The sequence below is a fragment of the Carlito syrichta genome, unplaced genomic scaffold (assembly GCF_000164805.1).
Source record: "Carlito syrichta isolate Samal-C Ts95f unplaced genomic scaffold, Tarsius_syrichta-2.0.1 Scaffold315518, whole genome shotgun sequence".
In the NCBI taxonomy this organism is placed as follows: Eukaryota; Metazoa; Chordata; class Mammalia; order Primates; family Tarsiidae; genus Carlito; species Carlito syrichta.
Genome location: NW_007259614.1, coordinates 240,138 through 268,093, shown reverse-complemented (window position 1 = coordinate 268,093; position 27,956 = coordinate 240,138). Strand labels below are relative to the sequence as shown.

Below are 27,956 nucleotides of genomic sequence, written 5' to 3'. Positions count from 1 at the left end.
TGCAGCCTCGACCTGCTGGGCTCCGGAGATCCTTCCACCTCAGCCTTCCAAGTAGCTGGAACTACAGGCATGCGCTACCATGCCTGGCTAATTTTTTTTTTATTTATTGTAGAGATGAGGTCTTGCCAGGTTGCCCTGGTGGGTCTCGAACCCGCAGGCTCAGGCAATCCTCAGCCTCCCAAGGCGCAGGATTACAGGCTGAGCCACTGATCCCGGCTTCACTTTCTTGAAATGCAAAAGCTATTGCTTTTGAGATGTCCAGTTTATTTATTTATTTATTTATGTTGCTTGTGCTTTTGGTGTCTTATCTAAGAAATACTTGCCTAATTCAAGATTACAAAGATTTATACCTATGTTTTCATTTGAGTTTTATAGTTTTAGCTCTTAATTTTAGGCTTTTGATCTGCTTGGAGTTAATTTTTGTATGTTGTGTGAGGTAGCGGTTCACCTTAATTCTTTTGCCTATGAACATCTTGTTGTCTCAGTACTATTAGTTGAAAAACTATTCTTTCCTCCTTTGATTTGTTTTGGTACTCTTTTTGCAAATCAACTGAAGTGAAGATCTCCTTCTGGATCTCAATATTCCATTGAATTATATGTTTATCCTTTTTTTTTTGAGTTGGAGTCTTACTCGTCACCCAGGCTGGAGTACAGTGGCACACTCATGGCTACCCCAGCATCGATGCTGGGCTCCAGTGATCCTTCTGCCCCAGTGTTCCAAGTAGCTGAAACTACAGGTGCACGCTAGTACACCTAGCTAATATTTTAATTTATTGTAGAGATGTGGTCTCGCCAAGTTGCTGGGGCTGTTCTCAAACCCGTGGGCTCAATCAACTCACCTTGGCCTCCCAGTGCTGGGATTACGAGCTGAGCCACTGAGCCTGGCCAACTTTTATGTTAATTCTTTTTTTTTTTTTTTTTTTGAGTTGGAGTCTCACTCTGTCGCCCAGACTGGAGTACAGTGGCCGCTCCCAGCCACCGCAGCCTCGACCTGCTGGGCTTCAGCGATCCTTCTGCCTCAGCCTTCCAAGTAGCTGAAACTACAGCCGCGCGCTACCACACCCGGCTAATTTTTTGATTTTTATTGTAGAGATGAGGTCTCGCCAAGTTGCCTAGGCGGGTCTCGAACCCACGGACTCAGGCAATCCACTCACCTTGGCCTCCCAAAACGCGGGATTACAGGCTGAGCCACCAAGCCTGGCTATGTTTATTCTTAATTACTTTTTAGCTTTGAATTCTGAAACACATTTCCCCCTAGAGTTTTAGGGACTAGATAATAACAGATTGCTTTTGAGCCATGGGGAGGGCACTGTTTCTCTGCCAGGTCTTAGATTACCATACTTACCTTCCCTGCATGTCTTCCCATGTTAGTTACTTCCCTGGCACACCCTAAGGAAGCCTGAGGCCAGTACTGAGGCCCAAAGAAGTGGTAGAAGCAGGTTTTCAGCCTAATAATGCCATTGTTTTTACAATCCAAATCTTGGACATGAATATGAGGTGTTGAAGACACCAACTGAGAAGGTCTGACTACCTCTCAAGTCCTCTACTTCTGAACACTGTTATACAGGGGTGGGTGCCCAGGGACCACATTTGAGCCTGGTCACCCTGACTGCTTCCAGCCCCATTCATATTTCATTGGTCCAGGGATAGGTACCTGAGCCAAGGTGTACTTAAAAGGTGTTCTTCCCTGGGAATTTGAAACTGGAAAGACGAGGCAGAGAAACGAGGAGTTCTGGAAGTCAACCTGTTGATGGAAACAGTGTGCTAGACCAGAGAGAAGGCTGAGGGTGGTTCTGGGCCTGGGTTTTCCCAGAACTTCTGTGAGGTACCTGGGATCCTTCTTGTAAGCCCTTCTTAATGCTTATAATGAGTCAGCCAGGCCGGGCTCAGTGGCTCAGCCTGTAATCCGAGCACTTTGGGAGGCGTTGCCTGAGCCTGCGAGTTCGAGGCCAACCCAGGCAAGTTGGCAAGATCTCGTCTCTACAATAAAATAAAAAATTAGCTGGGCATGGTAGCAGGCGCTTGTAGTTCCAGCTACTTGGAAGACTGAGGTGGAAGGATTGTCAGAGCCCAGCAGGTTGACACTGGGGTGGCCATGAGTGTGCCACTGCACTCCAGTCTGGGCGGCACAGTGAGACTCCAACTCAAAAAAAAAAAAAAAATTAAGTCAGCCAGTTTCTGCTACTTATGCAGGGGAAAAAAAAAAGTCTTTCATCAATGAATGGGCCCATGTGGTGAAGGGTGGATGTCATTTTTTGTGTTTTTGTTTTTGTTTTACAAATGTGCATTTAGTACATGCCAAGACCAGGGCAGGTACTGAATGTTGGGCACTGAGAACATCTGGCAGGCAAAAGGTGGCTTTGCCCTATAGAATTCACTGTTCTTTGAATTGGAGGATAGAGCACAGACTTGTAAAGCAAATGTGCTGAATATCAGATAGATGTGTCAAGGACTATAAAATACATTATGAAGGGGTTCAGAGATGGGAGTCGGGGAAGTCTTCACAGAGGAGGCGACATTTAAGTAGGGTCCTGATGGATAAGCTGGAGTCTACCCAGTGACAATGAGAGATTGAGAGTTCCAGGAAATGGACATTGTCTGAGCAGAGAGGCTCAGGCACATGAAGGGATTTGGTGGGTTTGGCCAACCTCAGAGAAGGCTTGTGTGATTAGGTCACAGCCAGTGGTGAACTGATAAAGCAGGTTGGAAATAGATTAGGAAGGGCCTTATATCTTGGACCAAGACATTCAGACTTTGTTCTAGAGCAGCAGGCACCTTTGAAGGATTTTAAGCAGAAAAGTGAAGATCTGTGTTTTACAAAGCTTAACCTGGCATCAGTGGGGTGGAGGGGAGAGAGGTCAGGGGCAACATTTTGGAGGCTGGGGCCTGTGGATACAGTGGTAAGGGAGGGAAGAAGGAAACCCAAGGTAGGAATTAGACTGGCCAAGCTGGGTGACTGGTCTAGGTAGAAGGTATAGTGCAGTTTCAAAGAAGAGGGGCAGGAGAGAGGTGCTTAGAATAGAATAAGTACGAGGTATGGGTGTGAGTGTGGGGTGAGAACTCTGCTGCTATCTGGATGAAGCCAGAGAGGCGGGCTGAGGAGGTGGCAGGCAGCCTGTAGCCTCAGGGCCCCTCTTTTGTGGGGTAGATGAAAGCGGCTCCATTTGACTCTGTTTTATGCCAATCAGGTGCAGCTTTTGGATTCCTGGCTAGCTGCTATGTTGCCCCCAGGCAAAAGTTTGGCCGCCTTGGTATTGTTGACCCTTTGTGCTATATGGTGAGAGTATCTGCCTTGCAGACCAAGCCCTGGAATCAGGTATTTGGAATGCATAGCTAATGTGTTCCACTCCAGACCTTTGGTATTATTATTCCACAGTATCACATCTAATTGACTATTGCCAAACATCCTTGTATATTTTGACTGTACAAGCAGGGTAGGTTGCTAGCAGCCCCTCTTTGCTGGGGCTGTCACATTGCAAAGTTTGCAGGCACCACCCCATCCCTTTTCCCGGAGCTCCTGGGTCCTCTGTGCCTGGGAGTTCTGTGTTTAAGGGGATGCGGTGATCTTACTGTAGTCCTCTCCCAGCTTCCCTCACCTATTACTTCTGGCCCTCCTCACTTGCAAATTTGATAGAGGGGGCTATTGTGCAAAGGATGGCTCAGCCAGGACTGACTTTCCTCCCTGGTGGATGTGGGAGAGCTGGACAGGTCAGGTGAGGCCCACAGGTACTGAAGGTGTCCAGGCCCAGTAGTACCCAGTGCCTTTGCATGGGGGCTTCCAAAGTTGGGTACCTCCACCACAGTTAGGCGCTGCTGTTAGGAGCTGTGCAGATCAAGTGACACTGAATCATCTGCTGAGTAAGTTCTTCCTTTCTCAGTGTTCTGATAGTTTCCTCTGACCATGTCAAAGAGAAAGGTCTGTGAGCACTGGCTCTCTGGGCATTGCACATCTCCCTCCCTGACCAGGGGCATAAGCATTAACAGAAAGCAGAAGTACAGTCATGCACCCCTTAAGGACTGCATATATGACAGTGGTCCCATAAGATTATAATGGAGCTGAAAAATTCCTTTTGTCTAGTGAAGTTGTAAGCATCCAACCACTGGAGTGCAGTGCATGAGCAGAAAAATTCCTAGTACCTAGTGATGTTGTAGCTACCCTAATGTCATATGCAGTGTATTACTCATGTGTTTGTGGTACTGATGGAGTAAACACACCTGCTGCACTGCTAGTCATTTACTGGTCTAACATGTACAATTTTGTACAGTACATATAATTATGTACAGTTATGTACAGCAATGCAGTTATGTCCAGTACATAATACATGTTAATTAATGACTGTTATTGGCGTATATACTTACAATGCTATACTTTTTATCACTAGAACGCACTCCTTCTACTTAACGTTAACTGTAATACAGCCTTCAGAAGTATTCCAGAAGAAAGCATTGTTATTATAGGAGATGACAGCTCCAGGCCTGTTACTGCCCTTGAAGACCTTCCGGTGAGAACACACTGTGATATTGATGATTCTGACCCTGGGTAGGCCTAGGCTAATGCGTATGTTTGTGTCTTCATTTTTATTTATTTTTTTATTTATTGAGTTGGAGTCTCACTCTTTGTTTCCCAGGCTGGAGTGCAGTGGCACGCTCACAGCCACTGCAGCCTCGACCTACTGGGCTCAGGTGATCCTTCTGCCTCAGCCTTCCAAGTAGCTGGAACTACAGACGCATACTACCATGCCTGGCTATGTGTCTTAGTTTTTAACAAAAATATTTAAAAAGTAAAAAGAAAAATTTTTGAGATGGAAAAAAGCTTACAGAATAAGAATATAAAAAAAGAAAATATTTTTATGATGCGTTTGTATTTTAAGCTAAGTGTTATAAGAATTAAGAAGCTAGATCAGGCACAGTGGCTCAAGCCTGTAATCACAGCACTTTGGGAGGCTGAAGTAAGTGGATTACCTGAACCTGCGGGTTTGAGACCAGCCTGGGCAGCTTAGCAAAAATTAGCCGGATGTGGTAGCACATGCCTGTGGTTCCAGCTACTTGGAAGACTGAGGCAGAAGAATTGCCTGAGCCCAGCAGTCGATGCTGGGGTGGCCACTGCACTTCAGTCTAGGCAATGGAGTGAGACTCCAACTCAAAAAAAAAATTTTTTTTTCAATTTAAAAGTTTAAAGGTAAAAAAGTTATAGTGAGCTAAGTTTAATTTATTATTAATGAAAGAAAAATGATGTAAATTTAATGTTGCCTAAGTGTCCTGTGTTTATAAAGTACACAGTGGTGTCCAATAATATTCTAGGCCTTCACATTCACTCACCTCTCACTCACCAACTCACTCAGAGCACCTTCCAGTCTTGCAAACTCAATCCATGGTAAGTGAATGGAGCTTGCAGGGCTGGTGCACCATTTTTTTTCTTTTATACTGTACTTTTACTGTGCCTTTTTCTCTGTTTAGCTATGTTTAGATGCACAAATGCTCACCATTGTTTAACAATCGCCTACAGTATTGAGTACAGTAACATGCTGTACAGATTTATAGCCCAGGAGCAGTAGGCAAACCATAAAGCCTGACTGTAGAGTAGACTCTATCATCTACGCTTGTGTAAGTTTACACTGTGATGTTTGCACAATGACGAGATTGTCTAACAATGCATTTCTCAGGATATATCCCCAGCATTAAGCAATGCATAACTGTATACCAACATTGCTTCACAAACACACAGGTACACATACACACGCACACTCATACTCATGGTTGCTTTCTAATTTTGGCATGTCATAGTTCCATTTATAGCAGCCATATGAAGTTTTTTGGGAGTTATTTTTATTGTGGTAAATATACATATATAACAAAATGTATCATTTTAACCATTTTTCACTGTACAATTCAGTTGCATTAAGTACATTTACATTGTTGTGCAGCTGTTACCACTATTTATGTCTAAAACTTTTTATCACCCCAGACTGAAACTCTGCACTCGTTAAATACTAACTCTCCATTCTCCTTCTCCTCAGCCCATGGCACTCACCATTCTACTTTCTGTCTCTATGAATGTGATTGCTCTAGGGACCTCATATGAGTGGAATTATCCAGTATTTGTCCTTTTGTATCTGGTTTATTTACTTAGCATAAGGTCTTCAAGTTTCATCCATGTTGTAGCATGTGTCAGAATTTCTTTCCCTTTGAAGGCTAATATTAATAATACTCCAGTGTAGACATAGATTACATTTTGTTTTACCATTCATCTGTTGATAGGTATGTGCGTTGTTTCTACCTTTTGCTTGTTGTGAATAGTGCTGCTATGAACATTGGCATATAAATATCTGAGTCCTCATTTTTAATTTCTTTGAAAGTTCCAATACCTAGGAGCAGAATTGGTGGATAAAGTGGTATACATTTTTCTTTAAGGGAAAAAGTGAATTTTGCAAAACTAGGCAAAATTAGTTATTTAAAGAAAAATATTAAGTAATAGTGTAGATGGCATTGTAATGGAGTAGAAATAATGGAGTTTGCCCTGGAGTGATGACTGGTACAGTAGTGCAGTGTCTAACCAGCCTGACAGAATTCTGGCTGCTCTGTATGGCTTTGGCCATTACTTCGTTCTGAGCCTCAGTCTGTTCATCTATAAAGTGGGGCTGATGGCTCATTTCTCTCCAAGTTGGTTTGTGAATCTGACACAGTATGAGAAGAAGCCTGCTGATTCTGGCTGTGGGTGTACCTTACCTGATTGCTTTCTGTGTGCTTGGAGACCATGATGGCGGCAGTGGACCCAGAACCTGCTCTCCTGCAGGCTCATTGAAGAGTATGCCTGTGGTATTCTGGGCTGGACCCTCCAGCTTCAGCAGGCTGTTTTCCTAACCACATTCTTCTCCTTTCACCCTAGCTACCTACTGCTCTGATACCTAGAGCAGAGCCCTAGAAGATCACGGGTCTTCCTGGACCTAAAGGATTTATTTTTACAGTGCTTACTTATTGTCATTTGATGCCTTTCATTTAATCAATTGATTAGCTTTTATCACAATATTTATTGAGCCGGGCTCGGTGGCTCAGCCTGTAATCCTGCACCTTTGGGAGGCTGAGGTGAGTGGATTGCCTGAGCCCGTGGGTTCAAGACCCGCCTGGGCAGCGAGACCTCATCTCTGCGATAAATCAAAAAATCAGCCAAGCGTGGTCGCGCATGCCTATAATTCTGGCTACTTGGAAGGCTAAGACAGAAGGATCGCCAGAGCCCAGCAGGTCAAGGCTGCCGTGGCCGGGAGCGGTCACTGCACTCCAGTCAGGGCGACAGAGTGAGACTCCAACTCAAAAAAAAAAAAAAAAATTTATTGAACACCTGTGATGTTAGAAGGATGAGTGTGTTCTCTAGCAGGGTGGGGGGGGGGGTGCACAAAAAATGAAGAGGTTGAAGACACCTTCCACCCCTAATACTTTTAGTCTGCTTGGGAAGGAAAGAGATCTTTGAAACTGGTAGTTAGTAGTAATAACGTATGACAGGCCCTGGCAGATTTTTTTTCTTTCTAGAGGCTACCCAAGCTTCAGGGCAGAGGTGCTTGCTTGCTTTAATCAAGGGACTGTACAGCATTATAGAAAAAAGCCTGGGTTTTAGAGTCTAGGTTCGAAATTTTGACACCACCACTTACCAGCTACATGGCTTTACATGACAACATGGGAATGATGGCATGTCCCTCTCAGGGTTACATGGAATGACACGTGTAAGTGCCCAGCAGGATGATGACACTCAGAAGGCCATTACTTTTAGTGATTGTGTCCTCCTCCCCAGAAGGGGTCTTTCCAGACTTCACTTCTGTTGTCCTTATGTGTCACTGCAGTTCTGTCACGTCTTGGGGGAATCAGTGGATGCTCTGACACCAGTAGGGCCCCACACACAGGTCCTATTGCATGGCTATGGACCATAAAACTCTTGAAAGAAAATCAGCCTCTCCAAATCAGCCTCTGTGAAAGAAGCCCAAGAGGTGAGGGATTTAGTTCTCTTTCGTAGTACTGTCCTTCTGGAAGGGTGTTGCTCTCTGACAGATTTGGTGATGAACTCCTTGGGGCTGTGACAGGACTAACCTACTGGTACTGCCTGCTGAGGTGCCTGTCTTTTCTGCCCCTAGCTTGGTATTGGCAAGGGTCCATTTTCCTGCATTCATTCATTTATTCAGTTATGTAATTTTTTTCCCCTCAGATAATCATTTTCCTAGTCATTTGAATGATAATAATGATTTTAAAATATTACTTATAAAATGAATTGACTTTATTGCCTCGTGCCAGCCCCCATACTTACGTGCTTTACAAATGTCACCTTCAATGATCCTCACCGCGACTCTGTAAGGATCACATTATTGCTTCCTGTTACTGCACTAATAGCAAAGGGAAGTGACTTGCCTAAAGTCACACTATCAGCGGGCCTGCACTTGAACATAGCTTGTCCAGCTTCAAAGCCATTTCTCTCTTTGCTCTGCTTTCCCTCTCTTTGACTTCCTCTCTGCAGAAGAAGAGGAACTTTAATATCAGCAGATATGTTTTTCCCCTGGTATGGGAGGGCAGAGGGGAAGAAAAATTGTGGAGTTATCTACTGAGAATGAGCCCTGAAGACTGAATAGCTGTTTTATGTGCACGTATAAATCTGTTCCTGGCTTGGGAAGTCTTGCAGGCTTCAGTGAAGAAGATACCTAACCAAAAACAACATGGAAAGCTAGGCTGCCACAAAAGCCGTGTACTATCCAGTATTCCTGGTGGAGCTCACATTTTGCATCCTCCTTTCCCCTCTCTTCCTTCTTGGGACATGAAATCTTTTCAACTCCCAAGATACACAGGGGACCCTTATAGTGTTTTGAATGGAAACAACAAGGCCAGGAGCTATCTGAGCCTCTCAGGCTTTCTTGAGAGCTTGGATGCCACAGCCTTCCCAACTAAAGGGTGAGCTCCCATTTGGGTTAAGTATCTGTGGTGTTCTGTGACTGTTGTTCTTTTTCCCAGCACAGGACAGAAAAACTCCTTTGTGAGGATTCTGCAGGTCAAATGCCTTTGGGGTGATAGGGACCAGCAATAGCTAGGTGGGAATGGAATGGTTGTTTTAACAGTAAGTTATTAAAAAGTTCCTCATGGCCCTCCTTTCGGGGGACTCATTGTGTGAATCTATCTGGATCCTCAGATAAGTTCTACTTTGTGATTTCGTGATTCTTCTTCTAAGTAATAATCTGAAATAAGTCAGAGCTTTATGCACAAAGATGTTCTTCATGGCATTCTTTATAAGAACAAAAAGTTGGGAGACTTCTAAATGAAGCAAATTGAGGTACTTTATGCAGCTCTTCCTTAAAACAATAGTGACAAAGAAATTTTAAAAACATGAAAAATCAGCCGGGCTCGGTGGCTCAGCCTGTAATCCCGCGCCTTTGGGAGGCTGAGGTGAGTGGATCGCCTGAGCCCGCGGGTTCGAGACCCGCCTGGGCAGTGAGACCTCATCTCTACAATAAATCAAAAAATCAGCCGGGCATGGTAGCGCTCGCCTGTAATTCCGGCTCCTTGGAAGGCTGAGGCAGAAGGATTGCCGGAGCCCAGCAGGTCGAGGCTGTGGTGGCCGGGTGCGGCCACTGCACTCCAGTCTGGGCAACAGAGTGAGACTCCAAGTCAAAAAAAAAAAAACAAAACAAAACATGAAAAATCATATTAAATATAATGTTAAGTGAAAAGGCCAGGCAAGGAATTCTATTTCAGTATAATTTCAGTAATGCACAAAATATGCAGGCACAAGAAAAAGACTAGAACTAAAGATACCAAATGTTAACAGTGGCTTATTTTAGGGACAGGGAATGTAGGTGACATTTAGTTTCCTTTTATAAAGAAGTTATTTTTTTTCAAGGATTTTTCTTTCCTACTGTTGTTTTCTAAAATTTCTACAGTGGACATTATTAATTTAATAGTTTATCCTCACCCCCTACATAAAAACCCAAATCCAGCTCTGGGTAGAAAGTCCTCATTCCTCTTTCGAAGAGCTGGTAAGCTGATGCTGTTTTCTCCCTTCTCCCACTGATCCCCTTCCCGGAGCAATGGTGGCTGGTTCCCAGTAGCAGCATTATAATTAATGTTTTACACAATCTTTGCTTAAAGTCTGTTGGCAATTTAAGATACTTCCTTTAATCTAAACTCATTTTAAAGTTTAGGGGCCAAGCTGTGCTGAAGCTTTCGGAGTTGAGGAAACATGAAAGAAATTTGCCTTCCTTCTATTTGTTTAAATATTAAAGCATTTTAAATGGTTTTTTTCCTTCTTTCAGATAACCAAAACACAGCTGACTTTCCATTGCAGTGCAATGCGGTGCTGGAAGCTTACTCTCAGTGTGGGTGATTTATTCCATGGCAATGGAGGGGGCAAGTCAAATTTTAAAGAAATAATTAGATAGCTCTTAGAAAATTGTTATCTTTTGTTTTGAACTGGAAAACCAAGCCTATATCTTAGAGGTGAGCCCAGTATTAGGTGGCCATTAGAAAAAAAGAGCATTCCAGTGTTAAACTTGGAGCCACTACCATCTATCAGATCCATTTCATCTGGTGGAATGCGTGGATCCTAATAGCCACAGGTAGATCCTGGCTCTGCAACCCTCTTCTGAGCCTCATCTTCCTGTCTACATAATGAATGAAAGTATTTGTCATTCACACATGTAGGTATTGAATAAATGTTGACCTATGTCAGTATTCAGTGGCAAAATCTTCTCAGCATCCTTGGAAGATAGGTTGGGGATTAACATGCGGTCAAGATGGTCAAGCCAAGGGATTTGTCCCAGACTTCATGACAAGACTGGGTTTGGCATGCCTGGAGAGTTCTTTGAGAAACTGGGGAATGCTTTGGCCCTTCTCCCAGACAAAATGTACATAACTATTTCAGAAGTATTTGGACCCAAGGTGAAGAATTGCTCTTCAAAATACAGCTGAGGTCTGGCTAGATTTGGGCAATTGGGTAACCTTGTAAAGATTGCTCTGACTGCCTTTCTGGAAAGGCTTGCAATGTGAGGCTCTTGTCCATGTGTGTGGGTCTGTGCTGTAACCAGGAGAAAGACTTACAAAAGTATGTTTGTGACTCTTTGCTTTTTGATTGTGTGAGAGTCTGTATTTGAAGAGAAAAATAAAATGGAAGTGAAACTGTAATAATTGTCTTTTGACGTATATAACCCTAAATAACTGTACAAAGACAATGTTCTGAGCTAAATGAACTTGTGCATTTATGATCCATAGAATAAGACATAAACACAAAATTTTCCTTTGTTCAATACTCAGCATGTGTATTTTCTGATTCTGCTATATATGTAAGATTTTAATTTGAAACAAAAGTGAGGCTGGGTGTGGTGGTTCACACCTGTAATCCCAGCACTTTGAGAGACTGAAGTGGAAGACATAGTGAGACCAAAAAATTAAAAATTAGCCAGACAAGCCGGGCTCGGTAGCTTGGCCTGTAATCCCGCGCCCTTGGGAGGCTGAGGTGAGTGGATTGCCTGAGCCCGTGGGTTCGAGACCCACCTGGGCAGCGAGACCTCATCTCTACAATAAATAAAAAAACCAGCCGGGCGTGGTAGCGCATGCCTGTAATTCCAGCACCCAAGCCTGTAATTCCAGCTACTTGGAAGGCTGAGGCAGAAGGATCGCCGGAGCCCAGCAGGTCGAGGCTGCGGTGGCTGGGAGCAGCCACTGCACTCCAGTCTGGGCGACAGAGTGAGACTCCAACTCCAAAAAAAAAAATAGCCGGACATGATAGTGCACACATATAGTCCCAAGTATTTGGGAGACTGAGGTGGAAGGACTGCCTGAGCCCAAGGCTACAGTGAACCATGACTGTGCTACTACACTCCAACATGGGTGACAGAGACCCCGACTGAAACACAAAACAAAACAAAAAATCCCCCATAAGTGAGTTAGTGTGCATATGATATGATGTGTGCTGTAATATAAAAACACAGTGGCCTTTTATAGGTATTTTAAATGCAAAGTCTTTTTTTTCTGTTTATAAAATGAATATAGATTTTGGAGAACTTAGATAATAGGCAAAAATATAAGGAAGAAAATAATCATCCAGTTTACATGGTTGAAATTACACATTTTATGTAATTTTTCTTCTGCTTTTAAATATTAATCATTTTCCCCGCACCATTAATCACTTTCTGTAAACATTTTTTTATGCCTTCAGGAGTTCCATTGTATGAGTGTACAATTTATTTAAGCATGTGGTGGTGTGGAAAGCATACAAGCTTTGCCTTAGAGATACATGTTCAGATCCCATGTCTGTCATTTACTGGCTCTGGTTGGCCTCTGGAGTCTAGGTCTTCTTATCTATAAAATGGGGACAGAATGATGAGTACCTTGTCAGGTTACTGAGAGGTCTCAAAGAACGTCATATGGTGAGGGACACACAGCAGGTACTCAAAAAATACTTGCTGCTGTTCTTGTGGTGATGGTGGTGGCACTTTTATCTTGTGGCTCCTCTAGGAGGAGTTTGGATGCTCACAGTCGAGTAAGAATTTGCAGCCCAGCTCTGGCCTCGTTTTTTAAGTGAATACTTTTTTTCTTTTTCTGTAGCTATGATTCCTTCTCTTGCACTTTTCCCCTTTGTTCTGTGTGTTTTTGTAAGCTGCTTTACATCCTTCTTTGCAGTAAGGCAGATTATAAGTAAATAAACACTAACTATTCCCTCTAGTGTTGGACATTTAAGTTGTTTCCAATTTCTTGCTATTATAAATAATACTGCACAGAATATCCTTGTACATCCAAGTCTGTCCTGGGTTGGATTATTCCTGGGGCCAGGATTCTAGAAGTGGAATTATAGAGCCAAAGGGCATATGCATTTGTACGTCACTGATCCAAATTGTCAAGTTACTCCTCAGAAGGTTGTATCATCCTACACTCCCAACAGCAACCATGTGCGAGCAGACGTGTCACCTACTTCTTGAAGTCCCCATGAGTGACCTCTTTCTTTTCGAGCCTTGTTTCCTTTCATGGCCCAGGGTAGCAATGATCTGCTTCTCACCTGGCTGCTATGCTCCACATCATTATCAGTAAATGGAACTCTGGGTTGAGGTCTACCCCAGCACCGCCCGCCCCCTCTGGTAAATCTTATTTCTGATGGGAAGGCAGTCCTGTCGCCAGCCAGTCCTGCCTGCATAGACTGCCCTCTCTGCTAAACAATGGACACATTCAGACTCAACTCGTGTTTTCAGTTATTAAAAAACGGAGCCGTCTGTCTCTGCCTGTGACTTTAATCTTTAAGCTTTTATTCCCTTTGCCCCATCCCCCTTCCCTTAACCTTTTGTTTGTGCAGTTCTAAGCTCCGGGATATGTGGGTCCAAGAGTTTCTGAATGTATTGTGCCTTCCCTGGCAGCTACAGATGGTTGTAGCCCTGAGTGATGTTATTTGAGGGTAGGCAAGGGAGGGAGGCTGGGGATGAGAGAGAAGGAGAAAGGGAAGGCCGGCTCTCCTCGCCTCCAGTGATTATTTGGACTTTGCAAAAAACTACTTTTGCATAGCTCTGGAGTAGAGTACCTCCATTCCATTTTCTTCCCATTTTCAAATGTGGTAGATTTGTTCTGCCTATGAGATCCTTACGGCTTCCAGTGACTGCTTAGCATTTCCTCCTGGAAAAAGTTCTTGTGGTTGAGTTATGTATATGTATGTTTAAATAAAAGCAAAAGTTTCAAGAAAGGATCTTCAGTAATAACCCCATTCTGGTTCTTACACAACCACAATGTTCTGAACACAAAAATGTCTCTACTTCAGAAAGAGTACTTTCTGGCAGCAGGCATCGGTCCGAATTATTTTCTTGCAGAGGGCCGGCCAGAAAACTGATTGTAAAAGCCTATGACAGGGCCTTGAGTCTGGCCAGAAGGGAGCATCAGGATACCACCCTCTTTTTTGCAGGGACACTGGGAACATTCCTGCCTGAAGAAAGCTGCTTACCTACAAAAAGATTACTCTTTCTTCTCAGAGTGCTGCTGCCAACCTTTCTGCAAAGGGTCCCAATACTGCAGGGGCAGTAAACCTGTCACCTAGGTGTGGAGGTGCAGGTTGGAAGGCCAGGTCTGCAGTAAGGAGACATTTTCCCCATGTCTTTTTTTTTTTCTAATGTGTGCATTTTTACCTGCAAACACATCTGTTTGTTTTTAAACTGACTACATCATTTCCATGACTTCAGCATTTTCTAAGTACTTTCAGAGAAAGTGAAAACTTTTTTAAGCCCTTTACAGTGCTGTTAACAGATGAATTGTGCAGGTTCGAGACCAGCCTGGGCAACTTGGTGAGACCTCGTCTCTACAATAAATCACAAAAACTAGCTGGTCATGGTGGCGTGCATCTTCAGCTACTTGGAAGGCTGAGGCAGAAGGATCGCCTAAGTCCAGTAAGTGGAGGCTGCAGTTGCTGTGAGCATGCCACTGTACTCCAGCCTGGGTGACAAGAGTGAGACTCCAGCTCAAAAAAAAAAATGATGAATTGGTGCCTATTTATCTAACTTTGACCACAGATATTTATATTTACATTTATGTTAATGAATCAGTATTGTAATTTTAAAATTTGTTTTTAAAATTTAACAGTGTGGCTATACTCCCTGTTCTTTTGCACTTTGCTTTCCCTCTACTTAGTATTGTCTTAGAGATCTTTCCACATGAATTAAGAGTTCAAATTCACATTGTTTAGAGGCTGCCTAGTACCATTTAACCAGTCTTTTAATGGTGAATGTTTTGGGTGTTTCCAGTCTTTTGCTAGTTGAACTTATCTGCACCTTATGGAATTGTTTCTATGGGTTTCTGTATTAGAATGGAAATTGTTGGGGCAGTTGCATTTTAATAAATATTGCCAAATTGCTCCCCAGAAGTTCATACTGATGATGTTTGTTTTATAAAAATAATATTTTAAAGGTGTTACCATTGAGGAAAATTAAAGCTTTGTCAAAAATATCAGGACTAAATTTATTCTATGACTTTCTGTGCCCTGATGCATCATTATACCCACCTGGTTTACAAACGTGACTTTGAAAAGCCTAGCCTTAAGATTAATCAGCTTTAACTTACCATATATTTATTGTGTGCCTACTGTGTGCCAGTTCTCCAATTCTGTGGTGATAACCACTAGGAAACACGATGAAAATTTTCTATCTTTGAACTCTCTTCGTGGCCATGTTTTTATAGCTCTCCATCCATGCCTTGGACAGCTAGAGAAATAAATGTTAGTTGAAACCATGGGGAGAATTAAGTCTGGCAGTATGGAACTGGGCAAAAATGAATCTGATGTGGATTTCCTGCAAGACAACTACGAGACTGTTGTGGAATAAACCTTTGTTCTTTGTAATCAGAGTCTTGGTCTTTATACTATCCAGACTGTCCCATTAGGATGTCCTTTTTTATTTCTTTTAGGACATCTATGGTTACTTGGGTGAATGTGGCAGTGTAAGGTGGAGTGGAGGGGCTCAGTGATAAGAAGTTAAAGTTCCTCACAGCTCTGGGATGGGACAATTTTCTATTGATTATTTTGTTAACTGCTGGTGATCTGTGCTACTAGTGATCCCAGACTTGAGTTGTTCACAGTCCACCTTAGTAATTTTTATCTTATTCACAGACCACCTTTATTTATTTTTATTTTTTGAGTCAGTGTCTCACTCTGCCACTTAGGTTGGAGTGCAGTGGTATGATCATGGCTTACTAAAGCCTTGACATCCTGGGTTCAGATGATCCTTACACTTAAGCCTCCCGAGTAGCTGGGACTATAGGCATGTGCCACCATGCCTAGCTCATGTTTGTTTGTGTGTTTATTTTTGAGTTGGAGTCTCACTCTGACACCCAGGCTGGAGTATAGTGGCACACTCATGGCTACTGCAGTGGGCTCAGGCGATCTTTCTGCCCCAGCCTTCCAAGAAGCTGGAACTACAGGCATGTGCCACCACACCTGGCTAATTTTTTGATTTTTATTGTAGAGACAAGGTTTTGCCAAGTTGTCCAAGCTGGTCTTGAACCCCTGTGCTCAGGCAATCCTCTCACCTCCGCCTCCCAAAGTGCTGGGAGCCACTGTGTGCTTGGAAAGTTTTTGATTTTTTTGTAGATGCGAGTTCTTGCTGTGTTCCTTAGGCTGGTCTTAAATTCCTGGGTTCAAGCAATCCTCTTGCCTTGGCCTCCCAAAGTGCTGGGATTACAGACGTGAGCCTCTATGCCTGGCCATCTACTTTTATTACTATTAAATTTTTACTTTTTAAAAAATATATTTTATTTTAAAGATATAGGGTGCAATTCAGGATTAGGTATACAAGTGGACAATGTACAGGTAAAGCTTGGGCCTCCCTTTGGTCCCCACTTTGCCTGGTTTGAGATCAGGTACCCATATTGATGTAGTGTCCCCGCCCCCACCCAAGCAGTATCCTGCTACTGCCAATCCCTTTCTTATAGTATTATGGTAAATGTTCAGGGTCTACTTATGAGTGAGAACATATGGTACTTTTTTCTTTATTTCTGTGATATATCACTGGCTATTATAGACTCTAAATCCATCCAAGTTGCTGCAAAGTCCATATGCTTGTCCTTCTTTATGGCTGTGTAATATTCCGTTGTGTACATGTACCACATTTTAAAAATCCAGTCCAGTTTTGATGGGCAGCATGGTTGGTTCCATGTTTTTGCTATTTTGAATAGTGCTGTGATAAACATGCATGTGCAGGTATCTTTTTTGTAGAATGATTTGAGTTCCTCCAGGTATATTCCCAGTAGGTGGATTGCTGGGTCATATGGAAGGTCATTTCTAGTTCTTTTAGAAATCGTCACACTGTTTTCCATAGAGGTTGAACTAGTTTGCATTCCCACCAGCTGTGTAAAAGCATTCCCTTTTCTCCACATCCTCGCCAGCATCTGTTGTTGTTTGTTTTCTTAATGATGGCCATTCTTACTGGGGTAAGGTGGTATCTCAGTGTAATTTTGATTTGCATTTCTCTGATGATGAGTGAGGCTGAGCACTTTTTGATGTATCTGCTGGCTGCCTGTATATCTTCTTTTGAGAAGTGTCTATTCATTTTGCCCACTTTTTTGTTTTGTTTTGTTTTGTTTGTTTGAATTGGAGTCTCACTGTCGCCCAGACTGGAGTGCAGTGGCCGCTCCTGGCCACTGCAGCCTCGACTTGCTGGGCTCCGGTGATCCTTCCGCCTCAGCCTTCCAAGTAGCTGAGTCTACAGGTGCACTACCACGCCCGGCTGATTTTTTGATTTATTGTAGAGATGAAGTCTCGCCTGCCCAGACAGGTCTCAAACCCGCGGGCTCAGGCAATCCACTCACCTCAGCCTCTCAAAGGTGCAGGATTACAGGTAGAGCCACCGAGCCCGGCCATTTTGCCCACTTTTTAATGGGGCTGTTTGTTTTTTTCCTTTTGGCACATTTGAATTCCTTGTAGATCCTAGATGTTAGGCCTTTGTCAGATATACAGTTGGCAAATATTTTTTCCCATTCTGTGGACTGTTTCCCCACTCTCTTAATGGTTTCCTTTGCTTTGCAGAAGATTTTCAGTTTAATGAGGTCCCACTTGTCTATCTTATCTCTTATGGCATGGACATCTGGGGTTTTGACCAGGAATTGGCTGCCTATTTCGATTTCTGTAAGAGCGTCTCCTGCATTTAAAAAAATTTTTACTTTAAATGAATCAGTTTCTTTTATTTAACCTTCTCCTAAGTAGTATTGTTTTTGAAATCATGAGTTTAAAGTGCTAGTTTCATTTTCTCCAATGCATATTAAATGCATTACTACTACAATTTTAAAAAAGTGTGTGTCACTTAAAATCTGGTGGGGTGTGTCTCATACTTGGGGTGATGTCATGCTCTATCATAATTGTTCTACACCCTCTTTCTGGCCAGGGGACTAGGAGCTGAGTAGATGTAGATGTGGGGGCAGGGAATGGAGAATGGGAAGTGAGGTGTCTCTGATCCCGAGTTCTGGGCGTGCTCATGAGGAAAAGGAAGAAGAAGAATCTACAGAGCAGAGATCCTCTGGGGAACTGGTTCAGTAAGGTGGGAAAGTGTCTGAAGGTGTTGCTGAACTACAGAATGCATGTTCAGGAGATTTCAAGAGACAAGAGCAATGGGCCAGAGACTGGGAACAAGCGCAGGGCCTGGACAGACACTCAGGATGAGCCAAGGTTGACTTCTGTATTTATAGTCTTGACTGGCTTGGTGTGCAGGTGGCTGCCTGGCTTGACAAAGGACTGATAGCTGCCTATTCTGGGGACCACCATAAGGTAGGACAGAGATACCTGATTCATAGGGGTGGAAGGAGGCCAATGAAAAATTGAATGTGAGCCAGGCTCGGTGGCTCAACCTGTAATCCCAGCACTTTGGGAGGCTGAGATGAGTGGTTTGCCTGAGCCTGCAGATTTGAGACCTGCTTGGGCAACTTGGCGAGACCTCATCTCTACAGTAAATAAATAAAAAAAAATTAGCCGGGCATGGTAGAGCGTGCCTATAGTTCCAGCTACTTGGAAGGCTGAGGCGGAAGGATTGCCGGAGCCTAGTAGGTCAAGGCTGCAGCGGCCGAGAGCGGCCACTGCACTCCAATCTGGGTGACAGAGTGAGACTCCAACTAAAAAAAAAAAGAAAAATTATATGTGAAGTTGTTGCTTCAGAAAGGATAAAGCAGTGCAAACACTGGGTACTTCTGTTAGCTTTTCTCATGTATGTTATGAAAAGTTGAAAGAATTTTACAGTGAATACCTCTATATTTGCCACTAGATTTCTAGTATTTTACTAAATTGCTTTATCATGTGTCTGTCTCTCTATCTATCCTTCAGATCTTTTTGTTTTTGGGGACAGGGACTCACTGTGTCACCCAGACTGGAGTGCAATGATGTGATCATAGCTCACTGCAGCCTTGAATTCCTGGGCTCAAGCAATCCTCCCACTTCAGCCTCCCAGAGCACTAGGATTACAGGCATGAGCCACTGCACTTGGCCTATCTTTTGTTTTATTCTGAGTAAATTGTAGTTATTGGTATCCTTCAGTACTTAAGATAGAATTTACATTTTATTAGTATTTTTTTGATTGAGATTTTATTATTTATAAAATATATATACAGTGAAACATAGAAATCTTAGTCCTATAGTTCTTTGAGTTTTAACAAACTCATGTACCTGTGTAACCCACATTACAGGCTGAGCCACTGTATCTGGTCAGTTTGTTTGTTTGTTTGTTTGTTTGTTTTGAGTTGGAGTCTCACTCCGTGGCCCAGACGGGAGTGCAGTGGCCTCGACCTGCAGCATCGACCTGCTAGGCTCCGCGATCCTTCCGCCTCAGCCTTCCAAGTAGCTGAAACTACAGGCAAGCGCTACCACACCCGGCTGATTTTTTGATTTATTGTAGAGATGAGGTCTCACCAATTTGCCCAGGCGGGTCTCGAACCTGCAGGCTCAGGCAATCCACTCACCTCAGCCTCCCAAAGCACGGGATTACAGGCTGAGCCACCGTGCCCGGCGGTTTGTTTCTTTTTAATGCTTATATGTTTTATGAATATACCACAATTTATTTATCCTTTCTCCTATTGATAGACACCTGGATTGTTTCTAGTTTTGTGCTGTTATGAATAAAGCTGCTGTGAACATTTTTGTGACTATCTTGCAGACATGTGTTTTTATTTCTGTTGAGTGAATTCCTAGGAGTTGGATTGGTGGATCATAGGGTAGGTGAATGTTTAATTTTATGAGAAACTGCCAGGCCTTTCCCAAAGTGGTTGTACCATTTAATACTCCCTCTAGCAGTGTAGGAGGGTTCCTGTTGCTTCATATTCTCGGCAATATTTGATATTTTAATTTTTAACATTTAAAATTCTGGTTGGTATAATACTATAAGAAGGGGATTGGCAATAGTGGGGTACTGCCAGGGGAGGAAGAGGTGGGACACAACAATAATAAGTGTACCTGATCTCAAACCAAGCGAAATGGAGAGCAAAGGGAGGCCTAAACTTTACCTGTATGATCACCACTGGTGTACCTAATCCTGAATTGTACCTCACATCTTTAAAATTAAAAAAAATGTAAAGAAAAAAATTAAAAGGAAAAAAGATCAAGGGAAAGAGAATAAAAATGACTTTATATTTCTGCTAAATAAATAAATAAAATTCTGGTTGGTATGTGGTAGTGTTTCATTGTGGTTTTATTTTGCATTTCCCTGATGACTAATAATGTTGAATATTTTAAAAATGTGTTTATTGGCTACCTGTATATCTTTTTCTGTAAAGCATCTTTCAAATCTTTTGCCTATATTTAAATTGGATTTAAAAATTACACTGTTATTGAGTTACAGGAGTTTTTTTTAACCTGTTTAATCATTCCTTTGTCAGAGATATGTTTTGTAAATATCTTCTCACAATTTGTGGCTTGCCTATTTGTTTTCTTAATAGAGTCTTTTGATAAGTAAACATTTTAAATTTTGATGAAGTCTAATTTATCACCTTTTTCTATTTATGTTTATTACTTTCTGTATCCTGTCTTAAGAAACCTTTGCCTACCACCAAGTTGTGAAGACATTCTACTCTATTTCCTTCTAAAAAGCTTTATGGCTTTAGCTTTTGCATTTAGGTTTATGCTCTCTCTTAAATTAATTTTTGTATATGGTGTGGGATAGAGGTCAAAGTTTTCTTTTTTTTTTCTTTTTCTTTTTGTTTTTGAGGTAAAAGTTTTCATATGGTTATTCATTCATTTGTTCCAGTTCATTGTTTCTTGAAGGATTTTGGATTGTTTTATTGCCTTTTTTGGAAAATCATATAGCCCTTTAAGTATGGATGTATTTCTGGACTCTATTGCATTTCATTGATATGTTTGTCTATTCTTATACCAATATCATTATGTCTTTATTAGTAACTTTATAATGCAAGTTTCGAAGTTAAGTAGTGTAAATCCTTCAATTTTGTTATACTTTTTTCAAGATTGTTTTGAATTTTCTTGGTTATTTGCATATCCATATAAATTTTAAAATGCAGTTTCTACCAAAAAAATCCTGGGATTATGATAGGGATTACATTGATTCTATAGCTTAGTCTAGGGAGAACTGATTTTTAACAATATTGAATTTTCCAGTCTATGAACTTGGCATATCACTTCATTTACTTATGTCTTCTTTAAGAAATGAGTTTTTTGTTTGTTTGTTTTTGTTTTATTTATTCATTTATTTTGAGTCAAGTTTCCATTCTTGCCCAGGCTTGAGTACAGTGGTATGATCACATGGCTCACTGCAGCTTCTACCTCTTGGGCACAGGTGATTTTTCTGTCTCAGTTTCCCAAGTAACTGGGACTACAGGTGTGAGCCACTATGCCTGACTAGTTCTTTTTATTTTTTGTAGAGACAAGTTCTTATTATGTTGCCCAGGCTGGTCTCGAACTCCTGAGTTCAAGCAGTCTTTACACCTCAGCCTCCCATAGGGCTGAGGTTACAGGTGTGAGCCACTGCACCCAACCTTTTTTTTTTTTCATTTCACTGAAAACTTTTCATTGGCCTTTTGCATCAAAATGGGAATTTATTTACCAGAAAGGATGATCCTATCATACTTCTGCTGGAACCAGCGCATGGCCTCCCCTTTGTTGATGCTGTGTTTGCCCCCCATGTAGCTTGTTATGCGTTTCTTGTCAGTGGTGCTGAAACCTGACCTACCCAGTACTACACAGAAGTCCAGGCCATCGATACCAATGCTTGGGTCATATTTGATACACAGATCAATGTGTTCTTGGATCCCGGAACCAAAGTTTTCTGTATCTGAGAAGTTATTTTTTCTTAGTTCGTACTTCTGCACCTTTAACCCTTTCTCCAGGATTTCTTCTACCTTGGTCTCTTGAACTGTGCAGTTGTCGGCAATCTTTTCATTTATCTTGATGCCAGTGGATCTAACAGTGTATCTAGCTTTGGAAAACACAGCAGTCTGGCCTGTGAACTGCTCCAAAACCTTGGCTGTCCGAGTCAGTCTGTCTCTGCTCTCCCCTGTACAGATGTTGAGACAGAGTTGCGGATGTGAAGTTCCCACACGGGGTTCTCCTTTTCACCTTGATCCGGTGCCATGATGGAGAGCTGGAAGAGCTGCACCCAGCCTTTGAAGGAATGTTTTATAGTTTGTAGTCTAGAGTTCTTGTGTATACTGTATTTTGTTAAATTTATTTCTAAGTATTTTTTATGTTATTGTAAATGGCATTTTTAATTTTTTGTTAGTATATTAACATAATTAACTTATGAATATCAATCTTGTACGTTGCAATCTTGCTCAAGTTCTTAGTGGTTTTTTTTTTAGACTTCTTAGGACTTTCTACATAATCATTTCACCTAAGAGTAAAGATAGTTTTATTCCTTTTTTCCTAATCTTTACATCTTTTTCAAATCTTTATGTGTGTTGTTTTTTTTTAGCCTATTACACTGGCTAGAACTTCTAGTAGAATGTTGAGTAGAAGTGGTGAGAGTGGATGTTCTTGCATCATTTTGATTATGAGGATGACGTATTTAATGTTTTTTCATTAAATATGATGTTAGCTGTGTTCTTCCATATACATTTTTTATTCTTTTGAGGACATTCTCTTCTGTTCTGGTGTGGTGAGCATTTTATTATGCATGGTTGTTGAATTTTGTCAATTGCTTCTACTGAGATGATTATATAGTTTTTCTTCTTTATTCTGTTGGTGTGGTGAATTATACTTATTGATTTTTTTGAATGTTAAACATAAAAGGCTGTACATTTCTCTCTAAGCATTGCTTCAGCCTCACATATGTTTTTCTAACATGTTCATGTAGCTTTTTCTTTTTATTTTTTTTTAGTTGGCGTCTCACTCTTGTCACCCAGGCTGGAGTTGCAGTGCCACGCTCACAGCCACCACAGCCTCTACCTGCTGGGCTTAGGTGATCCTTCCACCTCAGCCTTCCAAGTAGCTAGAACTATAGTTGCTCGCCACCACGCCTGGCAAGTTTTTGTTATTTATTGTAGGAATGAGGTGTCACCAAGTTGCCCAGGCTGGTCTTGAACCCCCAGGCTCAGGCAATCCTCTCACCTCGGCCTCCCAAAGTGCTGGGATTACAGGCTGAGCCACCAAGTCTGGCCAAATTCTGTTTTCTTTTTTTTGCTTTTTGAGTTAGAGTCTCACTCCATTGCCCAGGCTAGAGTGCAGTGGCATGCTCATGGCCACCCAGCATTGACCTGCTGGGCTCCACTGATCCTTCCATCTCAGCCTTCCAAGTGACCGGAGCTACAGCCACGCTCTACCATACCCAGCTAATTTATTTATTGTAGAGATGAGGTTTCGCCAAGTTGCCCAGGCTGGCCGTGAACTCACGTGCTCAGGCAATCCACCTGACTTGGCCTCCCAAAATGCTGGGATTACAGACTGAGCCACCGAGCCGGGCCCAGACTTTTATTTTCTAGGAGTGGATTAATTTGCCCATGGATCAGCTAATAGGTGAAATATAGATTGTAAATTGTATTAATGAATGGTTATGCTTAAAAGGTGGAGATTTGAAACAGAGAAACAATAGAAATTGCAGGGTCTTTTTGTTCCATCAGTGACATTCTAATGGAATATGTTGAGAAAAGTGATTTTATTTTATTTTTAGCACTTTAGCGATGCTTATATTATGGAAAGTCTATGCCATTCCTTCCAGGTGTCTATTTCCTTCCAGGTGTGCCGTGAATCATGATAGGCTATTTCCTTAAAGCTACGTGGGCAGAGGAAGATGATGGGTGTTGGTGATGGCATACAAAGGGGATGGATCCAAGTTCCAGGAGTAAGGGAAGTGAAGAACAGCCAGCATCGTCAGCTACCACCCTTGTGTGTGGTCACTGGACTAGATGCCTTGCATGTGTTATCTGTGAATTAGGTACAGCGGAGGAAACAGAGGCCTAAAGGAAGTAAATAATCTGCTGAAGCTGACCTGAGTATTGACAGAAGCAAATCTAGAACCCAGTCTGCTAGCCTTCAAAAGGGGTAGAGTTTTCCCAGGCAATGTCTACGTTTCAAAGCAAGGAACATGAGGATGTCTACATTTTGGAGTAATCTGAGCTTTAAGGATAAACTGTAGCAAAAACATCCAGGATAATCTATTAATATCACCTATCTTATTGATTTAATAATTAAACCATTATTATACTTTGCCAGTTGAATATCAAGCTTGGTGTTCTATTCACTAGGAAGGCCTAGAATTAGAATACATCAGTAACCCCGAGAATTCTTTAGCATGAAACATGATTACCAAATAATGAAATACCAGAGACAGGCATGATGGCTCATACCTATAATCCCAGCACTTTGGAAGGCTGAGGTGAGAGGATTGCCCGAGCCTGCAGGTTTGAGACCAGCCTGGGAAACTTGGTGAGACCTCATCTCTACAATAAATCAAAAAAATAGCCAGGCATGGTGGCACGTGGCTGTAGTTCCAGCTACTTGGAAGGCTGAAGCGGAAGGATTATTTGAGCCCAGCTGGTTGAGGCTACTGTGGCTGGGAGTGTGCCACCGCTCTTCAGCCTGGAGACAGAGTTAAGACTCCAACTCAAAAAAAAAAAAAAAGAAATACCAGAATTATTTGTGGGAATGTGTTAGAGATATAGCTCTCTAAATAGGCTACAAAGCAATCTGTGAAGTCAGTCCTATTTTCTCTGTGACTTCCATATTGTACAATTAAATGATGTATTCCCTAGGACCAAGTCCTTCATATACTGTGGTTGATTTTAATAAGGAAGGAATATAGACGATTCTGGACAGGCCAGGCACAGTGGCTCATACCTGTAATCCCAGCACTTTGGGAAGCTGAGGCGGGAAGATCACTTGGGGAGTTTGAGAGCAGCCTAGGCAACATAGTAAGATCTTGTCTCGTCTCTATTCAAAATAAAAAAATTAGCTGGGCATGGTGGTACATGCCTGTAGTTCTAGCTACTGGTGAGTCTGAAGCAGAAAGATCACTTGAGCCCAGGAGGTCAAGGCTGTGGTGAGCTGTGATTGTGCTACTGCACTCCTGCCTGGGTGACAGAGTGAGCTGTGATTGTGCTACTGCACTCCTGCCTGGGTGACAGAGTGAGGCTTTCATTCAAAAAAAAAGTAGAAGATGATGATTCTGGACAGTGTATTAGAATAGGAGTATTAAGAGTACGTACTGCCTGCGTCTGAATCCTGGCTCCATCACTTACTTGTTCCATCATCTTGGGCTGGTGTTGTAACCACTTGGTACCTCAGTTTTCTTATCTCTAAAATAGAGAGTAATCCTGTGTTATTGTATCATACTTACGATGGTGAATGTGAGGAATAATGAATTAGTTTGTGAAGTACTTAAAAGAGCCTGGTGAATAGACAACTCTCAATGTTAGCTATTATTATTGTTATGATTACTAATATTTATATTTGTGTAACTATGATATTTATTTCTTAATTTTTGGCAGAACTTTCTTGCCTGTTTTAGCTTGCCCTAAGATTGGGTATTAGCCCATCTCTGCTACTTGTATATGTGGTATGGTAGGAGTCTCTCAGAGTTTTTCTGTTTATCACAGTGCCTGACTATTCTGATTCAGGTGGCCTCCCTAGAATTACTCTTGAGAATCAAATCTATTGTTAACAAACACATTGCTCCTTGCCATTCCTTCTCTTGGAGTGTCTGTCTACCCATTCAAGGGTTGCACAGTGCCAGGGCAGTGGGAGGATGCATGCTGGCCCCATCCTGAGGTGCCCCTGCCTTTCCCAGTGCATTGTAAGTGTGCTGAGTCGTTGAAACCACCTATATAGAATCAATATTGGGTCATGGAGAGTGGTTGCAGCTGTGGTTAGAAATTATCAAATATGTTGCTTCTAAGTTTACTTTCAATGACCTTCACGTCCTGACCCCTGAAGAGGAAGGGATGCTGCTCCCAAGGCCGGTCAACATAAGACTGCTTGAGGAGACAAGTCCTTGAAAGACGAAAGCTACTTCAGTCTCCAAGGACTCCCGCCTCATCCACACCATCCTTCTGGACTTCCTCCATGATGGCTCAGGGTCAGAGGGTAGTGCCTGATGACCAAGGCAATTGTTTTAAAGACAGCAACTATTGTAAAACCTAGGAATGTTATCTGAGATCTTTTTCAGGCTTGGTACTTTGGCAACCTGAATTCCTATCCAGGCCCAGAGCACCAGGAAGTCCTCTACTGGTGACAGGACCCCAGGAAGACAGACTCAACACCCCTCATGACAGCATCAACCAGTCAACAGCCCTGTCCTTCCAAGATCCCTTTGAAAATCTTATCCTCTGATCCTTCATGGAGGCAGATTTATGAGATTTTCCTCCCACCCTCCTCTCTTAGTTGCTTTGCAATATTAAACTCTTTCTCCATTATAATGGCTGCGTCAGTTTGGTTTTATCTGGAAAGTGGGCATAAGCACATGGTTCAGTTATAACACAGTGCTTCAGTAAGATCCTCCTAAACTCTGTGAGAAATTCACTCAGCCATCTTTGCCTGATTAGGTAATGGATCAAAACTTAATGGTGACAGACTTATTTATCTGGACGATAAATAAAAGAAAGGAACCCACAGTTGTCACACTTCCCTGTTAGGTACTTTTGTCTGCTTCATGATGGACTTCCCTTAAAGAGTTTTCAACTCGAAGTTGTAGGTTATCAGGCAGAATTCATTATTTACTAATTCTGTGCAACTGGTTATAAAGTTGGCACTCAAGAAGTATTAGTTGAAGGAATGAGTTAAAATTAATCAGAATGAGGAGTAGGGGCCCTTTCTTCATTAATTTGCCCCTTTGTTTAGTCATTTATTGATTGGTTCGTTTGTTTGTTCACTTATCTGTTCACCTGAAATGTATTGGGCCTGGCAGCTCTGTGCTGAGTTCAGGGACTCAGATGTATCTGGCAAGAACTTCCTGCCATCTGGAAGTTCCAGTCTAGTAGGGAGACAGACATAGAAGCCCCCTTTTCAATGCCACAGAGCAGTAAAAGGAGGGAGGGAGGGAGAGTGCTGAACCTGGGGAAGGCAGTCGAGGGGAAGAACCCGGCTGGACTCCTGCTGAGGTTGGAGGGTGCCCTCAAGAGGAGTTCCCTGGGCCCTGAGCGTGGGGGTGCATTCCACCCACAGTTAATGCCATCACAGTGAAATCTTCTCTTGAACAGGGTGCCCAAACCCCAGCAGATGGTCTGCTGATTTCAGGTAACATTTGTCTTTAAGAATCCTTCGTCCTGTAAACATGTTATTAGACCATTAAGTTGCCTTCAGCCTCTCCTACATTTACTAATGCCTGAGAAGTCTGAGCATACACTACCATTTTAATGAAAACTCTTGCTTTTCCAGAGGCTTGTTCTTTGACTTAATTTATCCCTAATCTTCATCCCACCGATTTGGCTTGATTTGCATGACTGGGATAATTGTCTGAAAGGGAGGGTTTTCCTGGAGCTGAGAGATGGGGTAGATAAATTCAGGAGGCCTTGGCCTGCTAAGGAATTCTTTGGTGTATTACAATTATATACCTTTTAAAAACTATTCTTTTTAAGAATTACTGACAGTGCAGCATTTTGGGAATGGGGTGTACCAAATGTAGCAACCCATTTGGAGCATGTCTGTGTCCTCCTTTTTCAAGTTAAAATGATGACTATTTTATGTGCAATGTAATGCTGACTTAAGAACCTCTGCTAAGATGTAGTGGATAATGCAGTCTATAAATCACCCTCATTTAGTTTTGTATCCTGTGTTCTTCTAAGGGACATGAAACTGTGAATGATTGGGGCGTGTATGGAGCTGGATTGTGTTGGACACAATCTGGAATACCTTTCTGGGAGGGGACTGTATGGAGAGTGTAGATGCATTGGCCCTAGGCAAAATCTCTCTTCTTTTTGACCTCCTGGTAATATTTATAAACAACCTGTGTTAGAATTCTCTTAGGTCCCCAGGAGGAGGCAGAAGTTCTTCATTGTGGTTGGCTTGTTTGGAGGCATTTGACTAGTCATTAACCTCAGTAAACTATCCT

General features: G+C 42.3%; 1 protein-coding gene and 1 pseudogene across 1 annotated transcript in view; one reads left to right on the top strand and one right to left on the bottom strand.

The window, feature by feature from the left end:
• Positions 1-27,956, top strand: part of EEFSEC (eukaryotic elongation factor, selenocysteine-tRNA specific) — a 281,659-nt gene that overhangs the window by 38,005 nt on the left and 215,698 nt on the right. The window lies entirely within an intron of this gene.
• Positions 21,514-22,049, bottom strand: LOC103275529 (annotated as a pseudogene).